The sequence below is a fragment of the Molothrus ater genome, chromosome 1 (assembly GCF_012460135.2).
Source record: "Molothrus ater isolate BHLD 08-10-18 breed brown headed cowbird chromosome 1, BPBGC_Mater_1.1, whole genome shotgun sequence".
Taxonomy (NCBI): domain Eukaryota; kingdom Metazoa; phylum Chordata; class Aves; order Passeriformes; family Icteridae; genus Molothrus; species Molothrus ater.
In genome coordinates, this window is record NC_050478.2 from 29,641,909 (window position 1) to 29,662,922 (window position 21,014).

Consider the following 21,014-nt stretch of genomic DNA (forward strand, 5'->3'; position numbering starts at 1 on the left):
ATGCTTCTGCAATCTGCTTATTTGGGATATATATATGATATTTATAATAATACTATTTTGTCCAGTATTTGTTTTCCTTTCTAGTTTTATTTCCATTCAGCACTCATAGAACTGAAAAATAAAGTTTAAAGCTTGCTCAGTTAGATGAAATGTGTATTGTAAAAGCGTTTTTTAAAAGGTTTTGTAAAAGTGAGACTGTTCATGATTTTATTCTGTTTCAGCAACACCTCCCCCCCAGGTAGGAGATAGATGTAAGCCCATCTATTCTTCAGCCACTCGACAAGAAGCAACACTACCGTGCAGTTTGAGTTTCCAAATTCAAACAGCACACTGCAGCTTCTATTTTATTTTATCAACTGAATACACTTACAGACATTTACCAAAATTTGTATCATTTCCATCAATAAACTGAAATCAGGAATGACCAAATAATATTAATCTGAATTATCTGCTGATTTTTCCCCTCAACATCATCAGTGTCCCTTCCCACAAGACATGGACTGCTTTGATGGCTCTTTCCATGATCACATATCCATGCATGCTAGTTTTTAATTACTCTTTGATCAACACTTGAGATCCTGAACATTTATTTGCTTCGCTGGCTGATTTTTTTTAAAAAACTTGTTTTTCTTCTAATTTGACCACCTGTTTGCTATTATGCTGAGTTCAGCGTAGGTCTCAGAGAAAACATTTCTACTGTTGGCTGACCAAATGGACACTGGTTGTATAACAGCTGAAGTTTGATAGGTGCAGAAGATGAGCCTGTGGAAAATGTGGCAATGTGTTTTGCAGGCTTAAAAAGGAGAAAAAAAAAAAAAGACAAAACAGTGCTTTGTTCAAAAGTGGGCACTCTGTCAGGATTAGTAATATTATTATTTATAGTTTACTCTGATAGGCAATGTATGAATACTAAGCACAAGACAAGCCCTTTACTGTAATCAAAGCAGAAGAGAGAGCCCAGAATGCAGCACTGGGGGTACACAGCATTTCAGGTTTGGGAATAACTGAGCAGTTAAGAATGAGGCTAAGTAGGGAAATAGAACTGAACATAGAAAACAAAGTAAATAAAAGATAAGGGAATATGTGAAAAGACTGTCAGAGGATGGGAGGAAACAGGAGAAATTTGAAGCTAACCGTCTATTTGCTTAGTGAGACAATCTAGTCAAAACCATGAAAGATTCAGCCAAAATCATCATCAATTTTGTTTGTTTTATTAGGTTTTCTTTGTCAGTAAGAATGAGCAAATTTGCTAAACTGCTGTACTGAAGAACAATATTTTCAGATACAGAAGGCTCATATATATCTGTTATACCTCCAAGTGTGGGATAAATATGATCCAAGGGTGGAGCAAAGTTCCACAAAGAGAGAGGAGAAATTATACACTCCAGAAGTCTTTCAAAATATCGCAGTGGCATCTAGTGAGCAAAGCATCAGTTTCAATTGGGAAGAAATTCAAATGTGGTCTTGAGCACTGAATTAGCTAGAAAAACAACTCAGATAAGTTAAAAACACCTCCAGCAATTAAAGGATGATTCAGAGTTCTGACCAGAAACTGCATCACATGAAAGATTACTGTGTAGGTTTCACCATAATAAAGAATGTAAGAAATGGAAACATTCCTGGGCCACATTACTTCTGCTCTGCCAGCAAATTAAACTAAAGAAGAAGAAAAAAAAAAGAATAAAACAAACTCCATCTCCTCCAATTTCCAGTGGCTTATTTTAGTAACTTCTCTCTGCCTACATAGAGAAAGAGGACGATATTTTCACAGATGGAAATAAATGACTCTCTTGTGCCAGGATTTGGCAACTGCTGCCCCATATTGGAAGATCTGGGAACTCTAACTGCAGCAAATTGTGCAAAATGTATATTATATACAGCATAGTTTGTGTTGTAAAGCAGTAACGTGTTCAAGTGAAGGGAAATGATTTGCATAACAGTTTGGAGAAAATTCTACAATGGTGGCAAGTACTGATTCAAACCTCTTTCTGAAAACACTAATGTGTTACTACAGAGATTTGCATGATCTCAAAGCTAAACATGAAGCAATGTAGTGAATCTGCAGCCTTCCTGAGAATTTGTATTGATCCCTGGACATTTGGAGCTCTGAAGCTGCAGACCCACCCAGTTCTACACAAATATATAAAATTATTCCTTGCTTATATATTACAACCTACTGATTGAAAATGCTCTTTTCAGTCCCACCATACTGACCATATAGGAGAGAATTTTTTAAAAATGGCAAAGCAAAGGCAAAACAGGTCTCCCAAGAAAGCCATGCTGCAAAGAAGTACAAAACTGCTGGTGGGGCTTAGGACTTGTTTGAGGTTAAGATTGCAATTATGTTCCTTTTTGCAACAAATTGGAAGGATATATTGAAAATAAAGAAATACTGTTATTCTGTGGAAAAATAGTGTAAAGAAAATTTTGATGTGTGTTCTGTCAGTGGTTCTCCTGGTATTTAACGAACAATTTATCAGCTGCCACTCACACACGGAGAATCTAAGACATACATCAGCTATTTCCTCAGGCTCATAACACAGAGTTTTGGCAAAGGTGGAATCAAGTCCCATTTCTGCTTTCTCCCTTTGTACATATGCATGACAGTGGCAGCTCATCCAAATTACCTCAGCTGAGTTGTGATATTGATTATTTTTCTAGCTCTCAGTTTTATGTTTTTCTTGCATCTATTGGGTTTCAGGCTTTTTTTCTTGGAGTGGGAGAAAAGAAAGCAAGAAATTAATACAGGAAAAAAAAAAAAAAAAGCAGGGAAACTCCAAACATATCAAGTTACCTTTCTGGTTTACATCACCAGATGTGTTATCATTTTGCTGAAGCCCTGCCTGTGAAGGACCCCCTTTTCTTCCAGCCCTGGGGCAATGACTGAAATGTAGAGTACTTCTATGAGTAGAGTGCACCTTTGGGAGATTTGGGACAGGTATTCTGGGACTTCTCATTTCAATCCATTTTGAAGAGATTTCAAAATATAGTTAATGAGATTGTCTATTCAAAGCAACAGAAGCTCCAACATTCCCCAGGTGAAAGTGGGGCTGTAAACCTGGAAAACTGCAGACTTGCTAACATATAAATACTAAGGATAAAGTCTGTGCCTTAATGAGATCATTAGGAATTTTTGTTACCACAAAAGATATTCTGAAAAGCTTAATGTCAGTGCTATGCAATGACAAAAAAACCCCTACTTTCTTTGGATGTGTAAACCTGAGACTATTAAACAATGAGAAGGGAGTAATCCAGCTGCTGTTATTCTCACCACTCCTAAGGCGAGTATTTGGCCATCTTTGTGTCTGTACTTTGGGGAGGATATCAGATCCCAGAGTTCAAAGGAGGGTCACAGAAATGATACAGGGCCTGGAAAACAAGTCTTCTCAACCAAGGCTTAAGGAGAGCTGCTTGTCAGATAAGCTCAAACACAGATTAAAGGCACACATGAGGAGAAATTCTGGAAAATAAGAAGAAGGCTTTCAGCCTTTTTGGCGAGGATTTTGCAGGACTCATTTTTCCAACACTAAGAGCAAAATTCAATTCTTAAACATGGCAATTAGTTTAAGAAGATGATTAAACATAGAGAAAGGCAGGGACCACAGTATTTAGTTTCCAAGGTTGAAGCAACTCTTTCTAATAAAATTTTTGCTCTCATTGAGCCTTAAGGAAAATTCCTTTGGCATATTATTCCACAGGTTAATGTTGATGTTTCTTTGGCATATTATTCCACAGGTTGATGTTCATATAGATCAAGAGGTAGTGAGAGGAAATGAAGTCAAATGCAAATGTAGTTCTTTTAGATGCCCAATCTGCATCTGTTTGACCTGCATCTGTAGGACCTGCATCTCCTACATCCCCTCACCTTCTGTACAGCTGTAGATGTTGCAGCTCCATGCTCAGAGGCTTCAATCCTTCACATTAAAGCAAGGAAGATTTATCTAATTTCTCCTCTACATAGCATATTTTATATTACCCTGCTAATTTGTCCAAGTTGTCAACTTTCTCCTACACAGTAGGGATAGACTGTAGCTGGGGGCTAAGACAGCAGGGATGGGCAGGGTGGGTCAGGTCTGGGAAGGCTGATCAGGGACAGGAAAGCCTGGCAGTGCCCTCAGGGCCCCAACGCAGGGTCCAGCAGTAGTATCCTGTGGCACCCTAACATGGACCCTTATGTGGCACGTGGTTGTTTCAGTCCAATCAATTCTATATAATTTCAGGTGCAGCCCTACTCCACCTAACAAGGCCTACAAGAGAGCTGGAGACAGACTCATTACAAGAACATATAGTGACAAGGCAATGGATAATGGCTTCATCCTGAAAGGCAGTAGGTTTAGGTTAGATTTTAGGAAGTAATTCTTTACTCTGAGGGTGGTGAGGCGCTAGAATGGGTTGACCAGAGGAGCTACAGGTGCCCCAGCCCTGGAAGTGTTCAAGAACTGGATGAGACTCTGAGCAATCTGTGGAAGATGTTCCAGCCCACAGCAGGGTTTGGAACTAGATGATCTTCAAGGTCTTTTCCAGCCCAAACTGTTCCATGATTCTATGATTTGCTATTTTTGCAGCTCCTCTTTCATGCAGCTTTGCTCCTGAGATTGAAAACATGTTGTGCCACTGGTGTGAGGGAGCAGGTGAGGTCAATGACAGTCAGCACTGGCAGGGCAAGATCAAATTCCTTGCCCTGCTCTACTCCCTGGCTCTTTACACACATCTTTTATGTCCCACACAAAGCAAGATATATTTTGAGCGGTGACATAATTGAGCTGAACCCAGAAATCTTCTCTCTGGATTAGTCAGAGCATGTCCCCATAAACGGGTGAGGTGCAGTACGGCTGGTAGCAATTCCTCCATGGATGTTTTTAGCATGGGCTGAATCCAGGGTGATTCTGCCATTTTATAAAGCTGAGTGTCCATTTGTAGCTGTTGCAGAGTAGCAGTGATTAGTGACTGACTTGCTTGATTGCAGAAGTCATCAGGCAAACTTTGCAATGCAACTGTATTCAGACCAAGTAAAGAAAGAAGAAATTTAGTGAGTGAAAACATAGGCATCCCTGCCAGATGTTTTTGAAGAGCCAAGTAAAGAAACAGGATACTAAGCCCCTCTAAAGAACAGATCCTGGCTGTAAAAAACAGTTGTTTTCTTTCCTCCATTTTTTGGGCGATGCAACCTGCTTGCTCTAAAACACACTCTGCGCGAGTCCCTGTACAATTCACCAAAAAGCTCCTGAGCACACATCTCCTCTCTCTGCTCTGAAGTCATGCAGGCTGCAGGCCTCACTTTGGTTCCTTTAAACCAGAGAACCTGGACATGGCAAAGCTCACTTGAGTCAGCCAGTCCGTGTTTGTGAACAGGAGGCAATAATTCCACAGTTATTGAAAGGATGTTGAAACAGTAAGGTGTAAATTATTTGATTGTGAAACCAGTGATGGTCTGTCAGTCCTTAGGCAAACTCTATCCTAGTTTACAACACCTAGGCAGGTCCAAAGCATGCCTGCTGATTGTTGACCCCAGTGGCCTATTTCACTGTTTAAACTAAAAAGAAATTGAATTTTTTAATAAATAAATAGATAAATAAATACATTTTTAAAAATCTTTCTCTCTCGGAAATCTCAATTTTAGCTATAGCCTCAAGGAGTTGAAGCTGCCAATGGAAATCCCACACAGGCCCCATCCACTGAGGAAGATTTCCAAACCCCTTGGACATCCGCAGTTTTCCAGGACCTGTTTTGATTTTTCAGGGAACCTGCAGTCTCAGTAGTGTCCCTCTCTTTCCAGCCCAAGGATACAGATCAATGAGCCTGGCACTACTCTGAGAGAACAACAATGTTTATGCTTCCTTAGCTATCTTTGTTAAAGGGATCTGTTAAAATAAAACATACATGAGGAAGTAACAACTAATATAATAAACTAGATTTAAGACCTTTTCTCTTAATTGAAAACTTTTGCCAGACTACTGCTAGGCATCATTCAAGTTTGTAATCTCTGTGAAAAGTCAAATACTGCACCATATAAAGCAATTTACTCAGTGAAATGTGACAGATTTCAGTGTGGAAAGACTGAAGTTATTTTAATTTTTTTTCATCTAATTTTCTTTGTTTCTTTAGTATTCTAAGACAAAGCACAAAAAGGTCACAGTTGAAGTGTGAGAGGGACTCATAACTGATAACTTTTTGAAAGCAATCGCAAAGAGTCACAGGATGATTGGAAGTGCTGATAACTGTAAAGATACATATAAATAATAGTACATGACAGGAGATATCTCCTTAGGCTCCAACTCACCTTTCAACTTCTTTTATTAATTACTGCATAATATTCTCGCTCCTTAGAGCACTTTCCTCACTCTTACAAGCATCATCAGCATAGCTTCCAGAAAATGTCAGCTGAAAGCCAGCAAGGAGGTCACAAGACATGTAAATTCCCCACTCTGTTCAAAGCACTGGATAATACTTTCATTAATAAACATTAGGACTATTGAATAGTTTAATGATCCTACTTTCATCTCAATCTTTCAGATTTTTTGTCCCTCTTTCCTTCCCTTCCTTTTGCACCTCCCTTTTTTTTTAAAGCACAGGGAAAATTTTAGAGAATACCACTCAAACCAAGATTGTTGCTTTGCAAAATCAATTTCATAGACTCAAAAGGGGAGATTTGAAAACAAAAAGGTAGAAAACTCACTTTTTCATAGAAATTTAGTAAAGTTATCCCTTTTCCCTTTATTTAATAGGGAAATCTTAATTTCTTTTTTCCACACTCAGGATTTCAATGTTGTACTACTTCATAAGGAAAATAATGGGGGAAAATGAACATGAAGAGAAAATTTCAAATAATTTTGTACCTAAGTTGAAATATGGAGAAGAAGTTTCACAAGTGATTCAAGAAATTACTTATCACAATTCTGTACAATACAGGGATTTTCCTATTGTTAAGAAACAATAATTTGAGAAATAAAGGACGGTTTTTATACTAAGTACAGAACCACAAAGCCTCTCAGTGTTAGCCTTTTCCAAAAAACAGTGGGTAGAATAAAGATTAGACTGCAGGACCAAACATGAAATGATAGCTTGCTTTATTCCCAGACTTTTACTATGTGGGGATGACAGTCTCTTCACAAATGGCTGGCTTATATGGTGCTACCAAGCCCCAGGGCAGTAAAAGAAAAAAAAATTAAAGAATGGTTTAATCAACAGCACTAGTATTCATGTCTTTTGATATCATGACAATTACCCAGATATTAAAATTCTAGGATTGTATAAGATTTTCTATGAATTATCCTTGTGGTTTCCAGCAACTACCGCATTCACAGGAGTCTCAAACAATGCTCCTGCTGGAGACCTGCGGTGGACAGAATCCATTGACTACTACCAAGTGACTTTCTAGTTTTAGTTTCTGAAACATGTATTTTGCTTTTCAGCAGATTGCAGGGTAGATTGGTACCAACAAAGCTGATAATTTAGTTCACTGATTGGAAATAATTGGAGGATATAAAATTCTATGGGTAAAAAACAAGACAGGAAACTAAGAGGGCAATTTAGGAAGAATATAGAAAAGGGCATTTCAGCAGACACTTAACACTAGGAAAGAGACGTTACTACAGCATTATGCTGGGATTCATGGAATCCTCAGTTTAATTCTAGCCACTTATCTGTCAAACAACAGTTTTGATGGTCTAAGCTTCCTGATCTAAAAACTAGATCACAGAATAGAATATTTCTGTAAAGTGTTTTAAGATTTTAAAGTAATATTCAGCATAAAGACTTACTCCTGTTATAGACAAAGCCATTAGACAGGAAATTTAGTCTATGCATAAATCAGTCACACTTTGCAAACTTTGAGGTTTTTGTATTTGAAATTTACTGTTTATGGAACAATGCTGTGTTTGTAAGGTGGCTGAACAAGAACTTTGTCTGTGGTGTGTAATTTCTATTGTCCACTCCTATTTATTGTAAAGGAAATAGATCCTGTTGTACCAGGACCAAAGGTAGTATTAGCTTGTAGGTGCCTTTGCTATTGAAGTAATAAATTATCAGGTTTTTACATCAGCTTTACTAAACAAGCACCTCTAAGTCCATAAGCTGAACAAATGAAACATTGTTTCAGAGGAGAGATTCTGATTCAGAAAGGATTCCAAACTTCATTGCACAGAACTGATAAAGGAAACACTTCCCCTTTTACTACATGATAATAACCAATTACACAGAGAAAAAGCACAAAGACCTAGATATTTCCATTAGATTATTGATCAGAAATAGTTGGGAAACAGCTGGAATATCTACATTTATACTGTCACCATCCCTTTACATTTCATTTTAAAATATATGTTCCTATTTTTTTCTTATTTACACCCCTTAGCAAGGCAGTGGATGCAAAAAGAAAGTCCAGAATTAAATCTGCCACAGTTTACACACTATGATTCTTTTTTACTCTCATTCTTTTGCCAATCATTTTATTTCTAATTTTATTTCCATGCAAAGAATTTGGCCCTTTGACACTTTAGAGAGAATCCAAAGGACTAACCTTTTAGTGTTGGGAAACAGTGAATGTTTCTGCCAGTGAGCTAAAGCTGGAGTATCCCTTTGTCATGGCCAAATTTATGACATGGATCAAAAACTATAAAAAGCTATGTTGCATCCTGCCATTAAGGAGAATTAATATTTTCAGTGGTATGTTAACCAAAGATTTTCCAGTGTCTCTCGTTAAAAGCAGATTGTTGACTTTTCATCCTGGTGTGCCAAACATTTTCTCTGAAACCCTAACACGACTTTCATCTTTTAACCATTATTTCTTAATGGACTTGGATAGGGGCAGTGTACGGGAATGGATTTCCTTTTCAGCTCAGAGCAATGGCCCATCATTAGTGTGCTGGGTCTTGGAGAGCCATTACACATGCAAACATTTAAAGTATTTCCAGGGTAACTACTTTTCTTTCCTGAAATGCAATTCATGTTTTATCTATTATATTTAAGGAACATTTGGTCACATTTCACTTTTCAAGTATCTCTACTGTGATCACTTCTTTCTGCTGTATAGTAAAAGTCATAATGAATGAGATCATGCACAAAAACATTTTTTTATGGAGTGGATTTTCTAGAACTTTCCCCTCATCTTGGGCAATAAATCTGTCTCTGAAAACCATGAAGCCCAAATGCTGACCATTTGACAAGAATACAGTATGACGAGATCACTTGACACTTATTTCTTATTAATGGGTAGATAATAGTGTTCATATTTGGCAAATAAAAAGAATAATCTGCTGTTTGCCCTTTCAGTGCCTCTATTTTTAATGATGTTTCTATTCATTCCTGTTTTCCTACTGGCATTGCCCTAATATATGTCATCAAACAGAGCTCACTAGCTTTGCAGGAATGTTGGTTTTGTTTTTTCCAAGCTGACACATGCAGTGTCAACTGCTTTCAAAAGTTGTCCATTCCTCCTGTTAAGCCCTCTCATTCCTAATATGTCCTTCTAAAGATTCCTTAACAATTACATACACAGATGCAGTTTTGGAAACTTTCAACCTTTGACGGTATTTTGAATCACGGCCCTACTGGCAGCAAATGAACTCAAAAGTAACAACCCTGGAGTGTGATACCATCAGCTCTAGGAAGCTGTGCAATATTTATATGTCTTCATTCAGACTTTATATCAAATGTAGCAGGCTTTGCAACCTTCATTAAGATAAGCTGGCACCCAGAGGTTACCATATGTTCCTCTTTTTAGACTAGCATTCAAGTGCAGATGTATATTTATTTTTCCACTCGACAGTCCTCCCTGAACTTTTCTTACTCAGAGCTAATGAAACCATTGCTTTAATCCCTGCTGGCCTTCAGGGTACATCATATGGTCCTTACTATTTAAGAATTCTTTTTTGTGTGCTTTTTATTTCCTTACTTCTGCAGTATTTATAACATCCAGTTTAAGAGGTTTTGCTTTTTCTATGGGCGTCGGGAAACTAAAATGTTCAGTATCACACTGAAGGTGGAACTGAAGCCAAACTGCCTAAGTCAAATGCTGAACAGTTCTTCCTCCATCCTTCCTCATTTGCCCAGCATCTTCTCAATTGGTGGAGCTGTACAGAATGGCCTTCATTAACAGGCTTGTCTGACGTTTCTAGGTTGGGCTGCTCACCATTCTAATCCAAAACCCTTCTTGTATTCCAGCGAATGTTTAATTAGGCAGCATAGCTACTATAACCTTCCAAATACTGAATTGAAGGTTATTAAGGCTCTGCAATAGACAATAGCAACCTTCTTTACAGCAGATCATTTTATGTGAAATTTCTATTATTTCTCATTCTGCATTGTAATTTTTCCACATTTTCTTCAGGTGTAAGCCAGCCATCTGAATTAGTGAGAGCATCATATATGTAATGGGTGATTTTCAATGAATTTTTTTAATAAGAAACATGCCTCAAATCCTTTGAACTAGGGACCTCTTTCAACTGCCTTGAGTCACTCCTGTAACTTTTAGTCAAAAGAGCAAGTGTGGACCTTGCCGGAGGCTTTAAGACCTCCAAAATATAAAAGCAACAGATTTGGCCCCATTTTTTCATTCCCTTTCTGTAGTGGATGAATTCCTTGGTGCTTGATACTAGTCTATAAGATTAGATTTTTATACTATGTTTTATACTTCAGCAAATCCCACTGAACTCATTCTGGTTTATGCTTCTTCTTAGAGAGATTATTATATGTAAGCTGAATCTCTTAACTATATCAAATCCAATATAAACACCCTCTTTATAAGACACACCTCACTCTAATACTCAGTGTGGAACTCCTAACAAAAATTATAAATGGAGTGCTTTGTTCAGGCATTTAACTCTTTCATTTCTAATATCAAATCACAATGCTTAAGCTGTTTTTATTTTTTACTTGAAAATAAATATTAAGGGAAGTCGTAACTTAACCCATATGATGTCTTTGAGGAAATCTGGGAGAAGATTTTAGCAAGAGAAGAAAACATAGGATGTGACTTCACCAAAATTTTGAGGTTTTTAATTTCACTTTTTGAGGGGTGTCTGGGAAGGAGTGGGGGGAGGGGTAATGTGCTAAAACTTTGCTAATTGTTGGAGAATTCAAACCTGTTTTCATTTATTTGAAATTATTACATAATGGAAGTGGGACGCTATAATTCAACCCAAATGGACGACTTCAATAAGCGGGTGGAAATGATTCAGTACATTAAAGAGAAGCTGTTTCAATAACAAATCTTTATTATAATCAGGAGTGAAGTGGTTAATTTAAGTTTTTACTGAAAAACAGGCTGGCAAAAATGTTTCCAGGGATGTGGGGATTTTTTTCCTTTTACTCAGTAGGGGTTTGGAGAGGAGGTTTGGAAGGGAAGGAGGGCTTTGGTTCCAGGATCCCCGCATTCCCACGAGTTCCATTAAGGAAGGGGGAAGGGCTTCCTGCTGAGGCAGCCATCTGCAGCTTTCTGTGAACAGCAGGAACCAAAGGCCTGGTAAAAGGAGAGTAAACCCAGGGTGACAATTTTGTCTGCAGTCAAAGTCAGAATGTGGCTGATTTTTTTATTATTAGTCATGTTGTTACTACTATTATTATTAAGGAGAAGGGAGGGTTTCTCTGGCAGAATTGGAAGGCCTATAATGGAACATTAATTACAAGCAAACAATAGGGTTACAGGCAGAAAAGTGTCTAGCACAAACACACCCTGTCAGCCTCTCCTGGAATGCACTATCGACAGCAAGCTGGGATTGTCATCATCCAAGCTACTGTCGCTCTGCTACAAACTATCTGAAGTCCATGGATGCATGTCTGAGGTCCCTTAAGTTATTGCTTTCTAGGCTAGAGTAAATTAGACCTGGATTTTTGCAAAGTGCTGTCATTTAATACCCATTTTATTAAGGTTATTTTTATGCCCATAATTTGAGGGTAACACATCTGTTATTTCCTCTACTGCCTGGCTTTGGTGAACATGGCCTATGGAAAGTAACAAAGAGTGACACTGGAAAAAATAACAAGGCTGTTTTAACTTCCAACATCTGGAGAAAACAATATTAAGGAAACAGGAACAAATAGGTACGGTAGCCTACAAAGCAAAAGTCCACTTTTTAACAACAGTAAATAGTTTATACAGTACAGTAGATTTTTATGATTTTAGTCTGGGAAAGCTAATACAAAAAATAAGGTTGAAAAATCTCATTAAAGAAGCAGCAGTTCCAGCTCTTGTTTAGGTCATCCTAATGCCAAAACCTCAGGTATAAAGGGAGATTAAAAAAAAAAAGTTACTAATATCCCTTCCAGAAAAGACTTTCAAAATTCCATCTCAAAAATTTCCTGTTATGTAGTTTTCTATAAAATTTTATCACTGCCACATATATGTCCCTGGCTGCTACCTACACAGATGCAGAAAATTCTGCTGTGTGATACGGAACTTGAAAACTGAATTAAGAATTCCTGCAGAGTGACAAATATCAAGATGAAGAGACCAGTGGTCATTTCTGGGGAAAAAGAAAAAAAAATCAGTTATAAAACTTCTTAATATTTGCATTCACAACATTGAATATAACAAAATAAATCAGAAAATGTATCAAATAATCCTTTAGGAAAAGAGCTGAATTTACCATACAAATATCTGCCTGGAAATACCACATTTCAATACTAACTTTTTAAATTTGATAGATTTATTTTACAATGTACATTCCTAAACCCTCCCATTTGTTGTCTGAATTCCTGTTTGTGACCTTGGAATTCCAAATTTATTATGTCATCCTCTGCCTTTTTTTTCCTAGTGCATTGTATTAGAAAATGAAAACAGCATGAAAATACTTCCCTGTCCCTGCAGACCCTCTCCTTCTCTCCTGCTAACAAGTATTGCCTTAGGAAATTTTGGTTTTAAATAAAAGGGTAGCTTATACTTATAATAGTTTGCAAAATGCAAGGTCTTGCTTTGTTTAACATTACGGGTTGGGTGTAGCAGAAGCTGCTCATTTCTAGCTACTGTTTTGGGGTATAGAGATTTCTGCCTTGATTGAATTTTCTTTTCAGGAAACAACAGATAAGACTGTTGAAATAGTTCCTGCCTTTCTTCTTTTGACTCTCCAAAAGGAGGCTTCTGCTTGCAGTGGCATGTAATTATTTTAGCAGTTTTCCTCATGTAGAGGCTACATGGGAGCAAAGACTGTTGCTGCTGCAAGGACTGAGAAGTAGATGGGTGGTGGTTAAGAACAGGTGCCTGTAATGGCTGGACCATTGTTTGGGACAGCAAAAGCCAGAGGAAATCACTACACACCTAAACAGAAGATGGTTCTCAGTATACATGCCCTGTGTCAGTAAAGGACCCCTGTATTGGAATAATTTTGGTTGCCATGAAAAGTTAAAGGTACTTTTCTGAGTAGGTTTTCTGTCTGGATGCATGAAAGTGCCTCCAGGCACAGGTGAAATTGCTCCAGCTCCTGGCTGAGTATCCCAACCAGGCTGCAGTGACAGGTTACAGTGCAGGAGAAATTCACTCATGAGAAATTCCTCTTACAAATGATATCTGACTAAAACCTTAGTGCAATGTGAAAGCTGACATAATGAATGGCAGCCTAACCCTGGAAATCCTCCTTATTTTAATAGGTATTACAAATGCTCAAAACCTCACAGGATTAAGTTCAAGGGCAACTTTAAACACAGCTTTTCCTTCACAAGTACTAATCTTTCTAAAGAAACTTTAGGATCCAAACACACAAAAATCAACTTTAAAAAAATATTTGTCTGCTTTTAACACTACCAACTTAGACCATTAGGTATGTACACTCCCAAGAAGAATACAAGAATGTGTTTCTATCTTTAAATTATAAAACATTGTTTTCCTCTGTTGAGGCTGTAGATGTTTCCCAAAGCAGAAACAAAATAGATAACACAACATCAGTATTATACCATTTTACAATAAAAGCTCGAAAACCCTCAAGTAACCCCAAACAGTTACATACAACTTTGCCTTAATAACTTTGCTTTTTAAGTTCTCACAGCCAACATGATTATTTTGAAGGAAGATGATTTTCCTAATTTTTGTTCCCAAAGCTGCTAACCCATATTTGGGGAAGTTTTCCTTCTGGAAATACACTGGACACTCTCACAGAATTTAAGATATTTAATGTCAAAATGTTGATTTTTTTTTTCTTGTATGTGTTTATAAAAGGTTCATCTGTGATTGCTCTCTATCAACTGTTGCAGAAAACACCTTAAGTTTCAGTGGATTGAAAACACAGTAGGCATTATTGATGAAAGGTACAACATCTGTTTAAATGGCATTTAGGGTTTTTCAGTTGGTTAAGAGTTCAATAGCTCTGGCTATCAGAGAAATGCAGTACCTACATGTAGCACCTCAGAAAAACTTGCAGGCACAGTGTATGCATTCATAAATGAGTAAAATTTATCACTGAATATATGGGTCTCAGGAGACCTCTTTATCACTTAAGTCCTCAAAGTAAGGCTCCAGTGGGAGTTTAAAAATGTGTGGGCTTTTTTCCAGCCTTGTGAGGTGAATTATACCTAGAGAAAGTACAGATATGCCTGTGCAGACAGGTGCAAGCAGTTCCCTCAACTCCTCTGTGTCTCTGGTCCCAGCTGGCTGCAGCCCAGCTCCAACCCAAAAGCTACATAAGCACGTTTTCTGAGAGGTACAGTTATTGATTTGGGCACTGTTAGCCTTCAAACATGCTGGCTGAGAATCTGCCAAATAGCTCCTGAACTGAGCTTTTAGTTAAAGCTGTTTAGTATGCAGAACACTTAGAAATAAAATTGAAGAAAGTAATGACATCTTTCTTAATTCCTTCAAACATTTAAAAATCAAACATAAAACCAGGCATAGCAATACAAATGGCTTTAAAAATATATTGCAGAATCATAGATAATCCACAAGGGTCATGAAAGTCCAACTCCTGGCGTTGCACAGGATAACCCAAGAATCACACCATGTGCCTGAGAGCATTGTCTAAACCCTTCTTGAACTCTGGCAGGCTTGGTGCTGTGACCAGCTCCTGGGAGCCTGGTCCAGTGCCCAACCACTGTCTGGGTGATAAACATTTTCCTCATAGCTAGTGTAAACCTTCCCTGACACAGCTTCATGCCACTCATTTGGGTCCTGTCTCTGACCACGGAGGAGGAAAGATCAAAACTGTTCATTGAGCATTATACTAGAGTCCTACAAATATGAATTTGTAAAAGAAATGATGTCAAGTGAACAGTATGTTTTTTAAATTCTGATATCCTTCCTTATTTGTAATATGTGCTATAAAATGAAGTGGAAGAGGTAAATGAAGCAGAGAACATTTAGCAGCTTTACTGACAGGTTTTGTACTACCTAAACATACTATCCTGCCTTTTTCTAATATATACTGGGAATGTACCAGTTGAAATAGCACCTAAAGACCCTAGTTCAGTAAAGTACCTAAACGTGCATTTACGCATTTTCTGAATTTGTTGAATAAAGCAAAATCTTAAATTAAAGCATATGCTTAAGTCCCGTGCTAAATGGGAACATAACTCTTCACATAAATTGCAGTTGCAAGGCATGCAATTTTTCTCCAAATTATTCTGAAATTATTCTAAAAGCTATCACAGAAATCTGAATCATTCATAATATTAAAAAGTCAACAGGAAGACCAATATCTGTCAACTGGTGTTTGGAGCAACCTATTGATTCCCAAGTGGAGCAAGGTTAAAATGTTATAGCAACATGATCTGGCATGATTTTCAAAAAACTTACAAGGAAGGGAAATGCACCAGGGAATGCACCCAGGGAGCATTAGGCCATGCTTCTGAGAAGGCTGGATTTAAGGGTAGAACTCTGAGGAAATCACAAAGAAAAAAAGTCATATGTCTTTCAGTCCCCAAGGATCTGCTTATGAATTTATAGCCATGGATGTGAACCTCTAGGTTACTGGTGCTTCAGATCTGTAAGAAACTTTTCCTTATTAACTCTTCCACACCACAGATAACAATCCTCTTCATAAGCCAGTACTCTGTTCTTTCTGTCAAATGTATAGTAAATAAAAAAATGATTTCAAAAACAGAAAGAGAAAATCAGTCTTTATTAATCATGAGGAGGAAGGAATAGAGTCAATACATCTTCATTCCCCTTTGTTTTCCAATCTGATTTTGAAAGAAAATGAGATAAGCTAAGGGAAAAAAACACTGAAAGGTTTCTGAGCTGAATCTCATTGGCTCAGCACTAATCAAGGAGAATTTTCAAGAGCTGTGACAGATGTGACAGAACTGTTCAGTGCAAAAGAAATGGAAAAATATTTACTAACCCAAAGACTGTTGTCCACTAGTGCTCTCAACCAAGACACAATGTCTCCCCTCTCATGTTTCAGTGTGATAAAAACTCATTTGTGGAATAAACCACAAGAAAGGTAGGGGTCATTACTTCTCTGTTTGTATTAGACCTGGCTTCTTCTTAATTTTAACATATGAACCCTGAAACAAATATCCATTTCCTTTGTACCATGGGAAGAGGAGGCCTTTTCAAGCACAAAAAGTAATTGAAAAAAGATATTTTCTGGTTTTAATAAGAACTAAGCCAACATGATATAAAAACCCTCTATGTTTTGCAACACCTGTCACAACTTCAAAGAACGTGAGAAGTGGCTATTGCAAAAAATAACAGGTGTCAGCCTAGAGATGTGAAGTCCAATATGTGGCACAAGCACAGCAATTCAGGCAATTGCTGTTAATAGAACGCACAACCCAAACTTCCCTCAAAAAGTAAAACAAAAAAAAGCCCCTCGTGACCCACAAGTCAGAGGGGATATTTTTAAAACTCTACATGTTCATATTATCTCATAAGTAATATATCATTGAAATATGCAAAGGGATTCAAAAATAGGTTGGAACAAAACTGAGGTTAAGAAACCAAGCATTCAGGGCCCGGAAAGAGAGAAACAAATACTAATGTTTTAAAATACAGCCTTGTAAATGTTGATAATTGATGAAAACAATAAAAATGGATCATCAGCTAAACACTGATAGAGATTTCATGATCTGGGAAAGACCTGCTCTCAAAATATTAATTTTCCTGGTCATAAGGGCTGTAGATATGCAGAAGTCTTTAAACTGATAGATCTCTGATACAATCCTGAAAACTGGATAGAGTTCTCTAGTTAGTCCAAATGAGAACATAGTGAGTGTCAGAAACACTGGAGGCATTACAGAACTGATACTAAAAACAAATTACAAGTTAACTGCATACAAGGTCCTGCCTTTCAACACATGTAGAAAAAAGGACCATAGCTGAAATTCCAGGATGGCTCATTTATTATAATTTGTTTATAATGTTACAGTTTTTAATGTTTTTAAAGCATTGCCACTAAAGCTCTGCTAAAAGCAGGCATTCGAATTTCTGAGGGGTTAACAATATAAATTTTTTCTTTCTTTCTTTCCAGCTACCCAAGAGGGACAGAGAGAGTAACATCCGATTAGTAAGCGTGCTTCCTCTGTGATGCTAACTGTGAAATATGTAGCTGGCCCAGCACATTAACAAGCAGTATGTGCATGGAGCATAGAAACACACTGGGTTGTTGGAAACATAGCAACAGACTGGGTTAAAGGGTCCTGCCTCGCTGCTACCTAATTTAGCTTTTTGAGGGCTATTCATGGTCTGGGCCCCCTGAGAAGCTGTCATGGTGACTCATGGCAGCCCCACATCCGGTGTGGTTGCCATCATGATGCTATTGTATATGGGAATAGAACATCTCTTGCTCTACAGATAAGCAGATGTGCACTGGATGTGGGGTTTTCATGAGGGATTAAGGGATTTGGACATTTTCTCTCATTTGTTATTAACATATCTGGGGAGCCTATCTTAAAGTAAAGCAAAGCCATTGAGATGCTTTGAAGATCCTGGGCCTGAATTTCAAAAAATAATTTTCTTAATTATAAGATTGAAGAGTGTGAATCAGTTCAGCAGATGAACAACTGTTTGATTCCCATGATTAAGAAAGCAACCAAAACAGTGTTTGGGAGCAGTTAAAACCACAAAGGGTACATCTAGAATTAAGGTAGCTTCTTCTTATTTTTAATGAGACACTTTTGTCTTTCAGTGCTATTCCAGCATCTCTTTTCAGTTATCACCCTATTTGAGAGAAAATTCTAATGATCCTAGTTTGTTTTCAATATACAATCTCAGATTGTTGCAATTTTATTTTGGGAAAAATGAATGAGGGCATTCATTGTTTTTTTTTCTGTCTTACAGGTGGTACAGCATTGACTGCCAGCTGGATGAACATAAGTAGAAAGTCTTCCTAAGCTATCCCAATCATGCAGAGAAGGGATTCATGCAGCTCAGAGCAATAACATTCCAGACAATGCTTTTTACTGAATAGATAGTGCAGGATCGTCTTCCAGAACTTAGGGCCAATTAATTTTATTCTCAGATTCTGAGAACTCATTGCTGTGCCAAATTAGTAGAATTATTTTTTTTCCAGATGTTTAACTGACAACAAAATAACCCCACCTCTGAAATCCATATCTGAGTCAAGGTAGAGAGAATTTTATCAGTATTCTGCAGCATGCATTGCAATTCAAAAGTAGCTCTTTATCTAGGTATTTTTAAAAATAATTTAGAAGTCCATATGTTCTATAAAAGCAGATAGAGTACAGACAATGGCATATTTGTTAAGAAACAGTGGTCAAAATCTCCCCAGTTCCTTCAAAACCCCCAGCCAATGTTTTCCTTTAAAGTTATGTTACATGATTCAAGCTCTTGAAAATTTAAGTTCTTTGCTTCTTTGCTGGCTTGGCCAGCTCAGTCAGGTCTTTGTCAGCAGCTGGGAAGGATTGCAAGTACATAGCCACCAGTTCATTTAGGACCAAACTCTGGTACACTTATTCGTGATGGGCAGAAACTTACCCTTCCTGCATTAGTTTTGATAGGAATTCATGGGGAGAAAATGCTGCAGAAGGCCAGGGCTTAGTTGACAATTTGATACATTTATCAAATACCAAACAGGATTGGACTCTGTAAAATGCAACTCCAAAACAAAAGTTTTGGGTTTCATTGCAGTAGCCAAGAAGGTAACATTTCCTGATCTCTTGAGAGGAATTCTTGGCATTGTTTGCAACTTTAGCTTTTTACCTAATAGTACCCTAGAAACTGTAAAATATTCCAATTTAAATGAACAGAAAAAAATAGGGTTATGACAAGGGGATAACTGAATACTAGCTCTCCTCTCAGCAGAGAAATACCTCTTGTAATTCTATTTTCCTTCATTAAAGACTTCCTAACTGTATTTTCTTTCTCTTTCTCTCATGTGTATAAAGAGGAAGATAGACATAAAGAGAAACATTTTACAGAAGAATCATTTGACCCAGGCTCCTCCACAGACCTCAGTGAACCTCCCTGGCAATGAAACACAGAGAGGAAACAGGTGTGGGAATGAGCCACGCACACACTTCCCTCAACAGTGGCCACAAAATTCAGACACAACAGCTAAATCTACTCCTGCAGAAGCAATGTCTGTGACATAAAGTCAATTAGTTTTGTGATAGAATGGCAACAGTGTGAGGAACAATTTTGAAAAATAGGAGTAGTGGAAGATGAAGCAATATTTCTCCAAGAGATGTCTAGGGAAAGAAAATAAGTAAAAGCTTTCAGAATCAAAGAATGCTGCCTGATAATTCTCAAACTACTCAAAAAGTAGTATCTCACTGAGGCATCTACTGCAGAACACCTGTGATGTTGTATGTTTTCTAGTCTTCACAGAGGTGCTAAACTCTTAGTTGTGTACATCTCTAAGGTATGATTTAAGAATGCTTTAAGGATCTTTCATCTGTTGTAGATTTCCACAGGATCTATCAAAATGGAGTCTTACTTCAAGCCTGGGTCTACAAATAATGACAGGAGCCAATCTACAGCTTTGCCTGTGGTCACTGATTCCTGGTTTTTCATTAGCACACCACAAACAGAAGGGTTTCACATCCATATAATTCATAAAGACTCTAAGTGATTTTTAAAAAACATTTACTTACAGCTTTCTCTTCTCATACAGACTGAAACAATGTGCAATATGTTTGCTTTCTAGTTATTCTAATAATTCTGTAAAGTTTTTTTGCTTTAGACACAACACAATTTTTTATCAGTGATAGTGTTTTTGTCTTGTTCAGTGTGCTTCTTTAAGTGGTATACAGATGCATAATATTCACCTTTCACTGAAAATCATCCCCATCATCTATGGAGCATAACTCTTAGAAAATGTGTGTTCTTTTTGTTGTATTGAGACTGACCCAGGCACACACTGCAATATTTAAAATTGGAAAGGAGATAGACCTTCTTGACAGATGCTGGTTTCCAAGCCATAAGAAATTAACAGATCAAACTGTGTAATATTCTCTGCATTGCAGAGTTCATTCCTTACATGATGATATTAATCACCCATCCTCTTCCTTCCTCCACAGACTCTCAGAAGATTCACACTATATCCATTTCCAGCACTGCTCTCAGATTCCCCAGGCAAATGCCAATCAAAGCTTCCTTTGTTGGTGATATGTACATTCCTTCATGAGCTATAAAGGGTAAGTATGTCCCAACTTTCTTCAGGCTATCATAGGCACGTGCAGTATTATTGTCCCATAGTTTATCTTACCATACCCTAGAGAAATCTCATCATCCTGTTTTCTTTATATGGGCTACAGATGTCTTAGCCAAGCTTCCTCACCACTGAGTCACCGACCAGGATTGTTTACGTCTTCATAATGAGTCACCTTCACAATTTGGCTCATTGTCAATACTTGTGCTGACAGCTTCAGCCAGTCTCTGCTTTGTCTCATTCTCCTTCATCTTGTCAGTTGTACCTGTTGGGAGTAAGAACACAAAATGGCTCCCTCCTACCTTCCCTTTTCCTTTATGCGTGCCACTTCATGTTCACTGATGTCACTTTCTATCTCTAGATTGACTGCTGCTCCAAAACTTTTACTTTCATGTTCTTCCAAGTTCCCGTGCCACAGGAAGTCCAATTCAAAATTCCTTTTTTTGCATCCAAGAATATCAGTTGATGTGCAAAATCTTTATG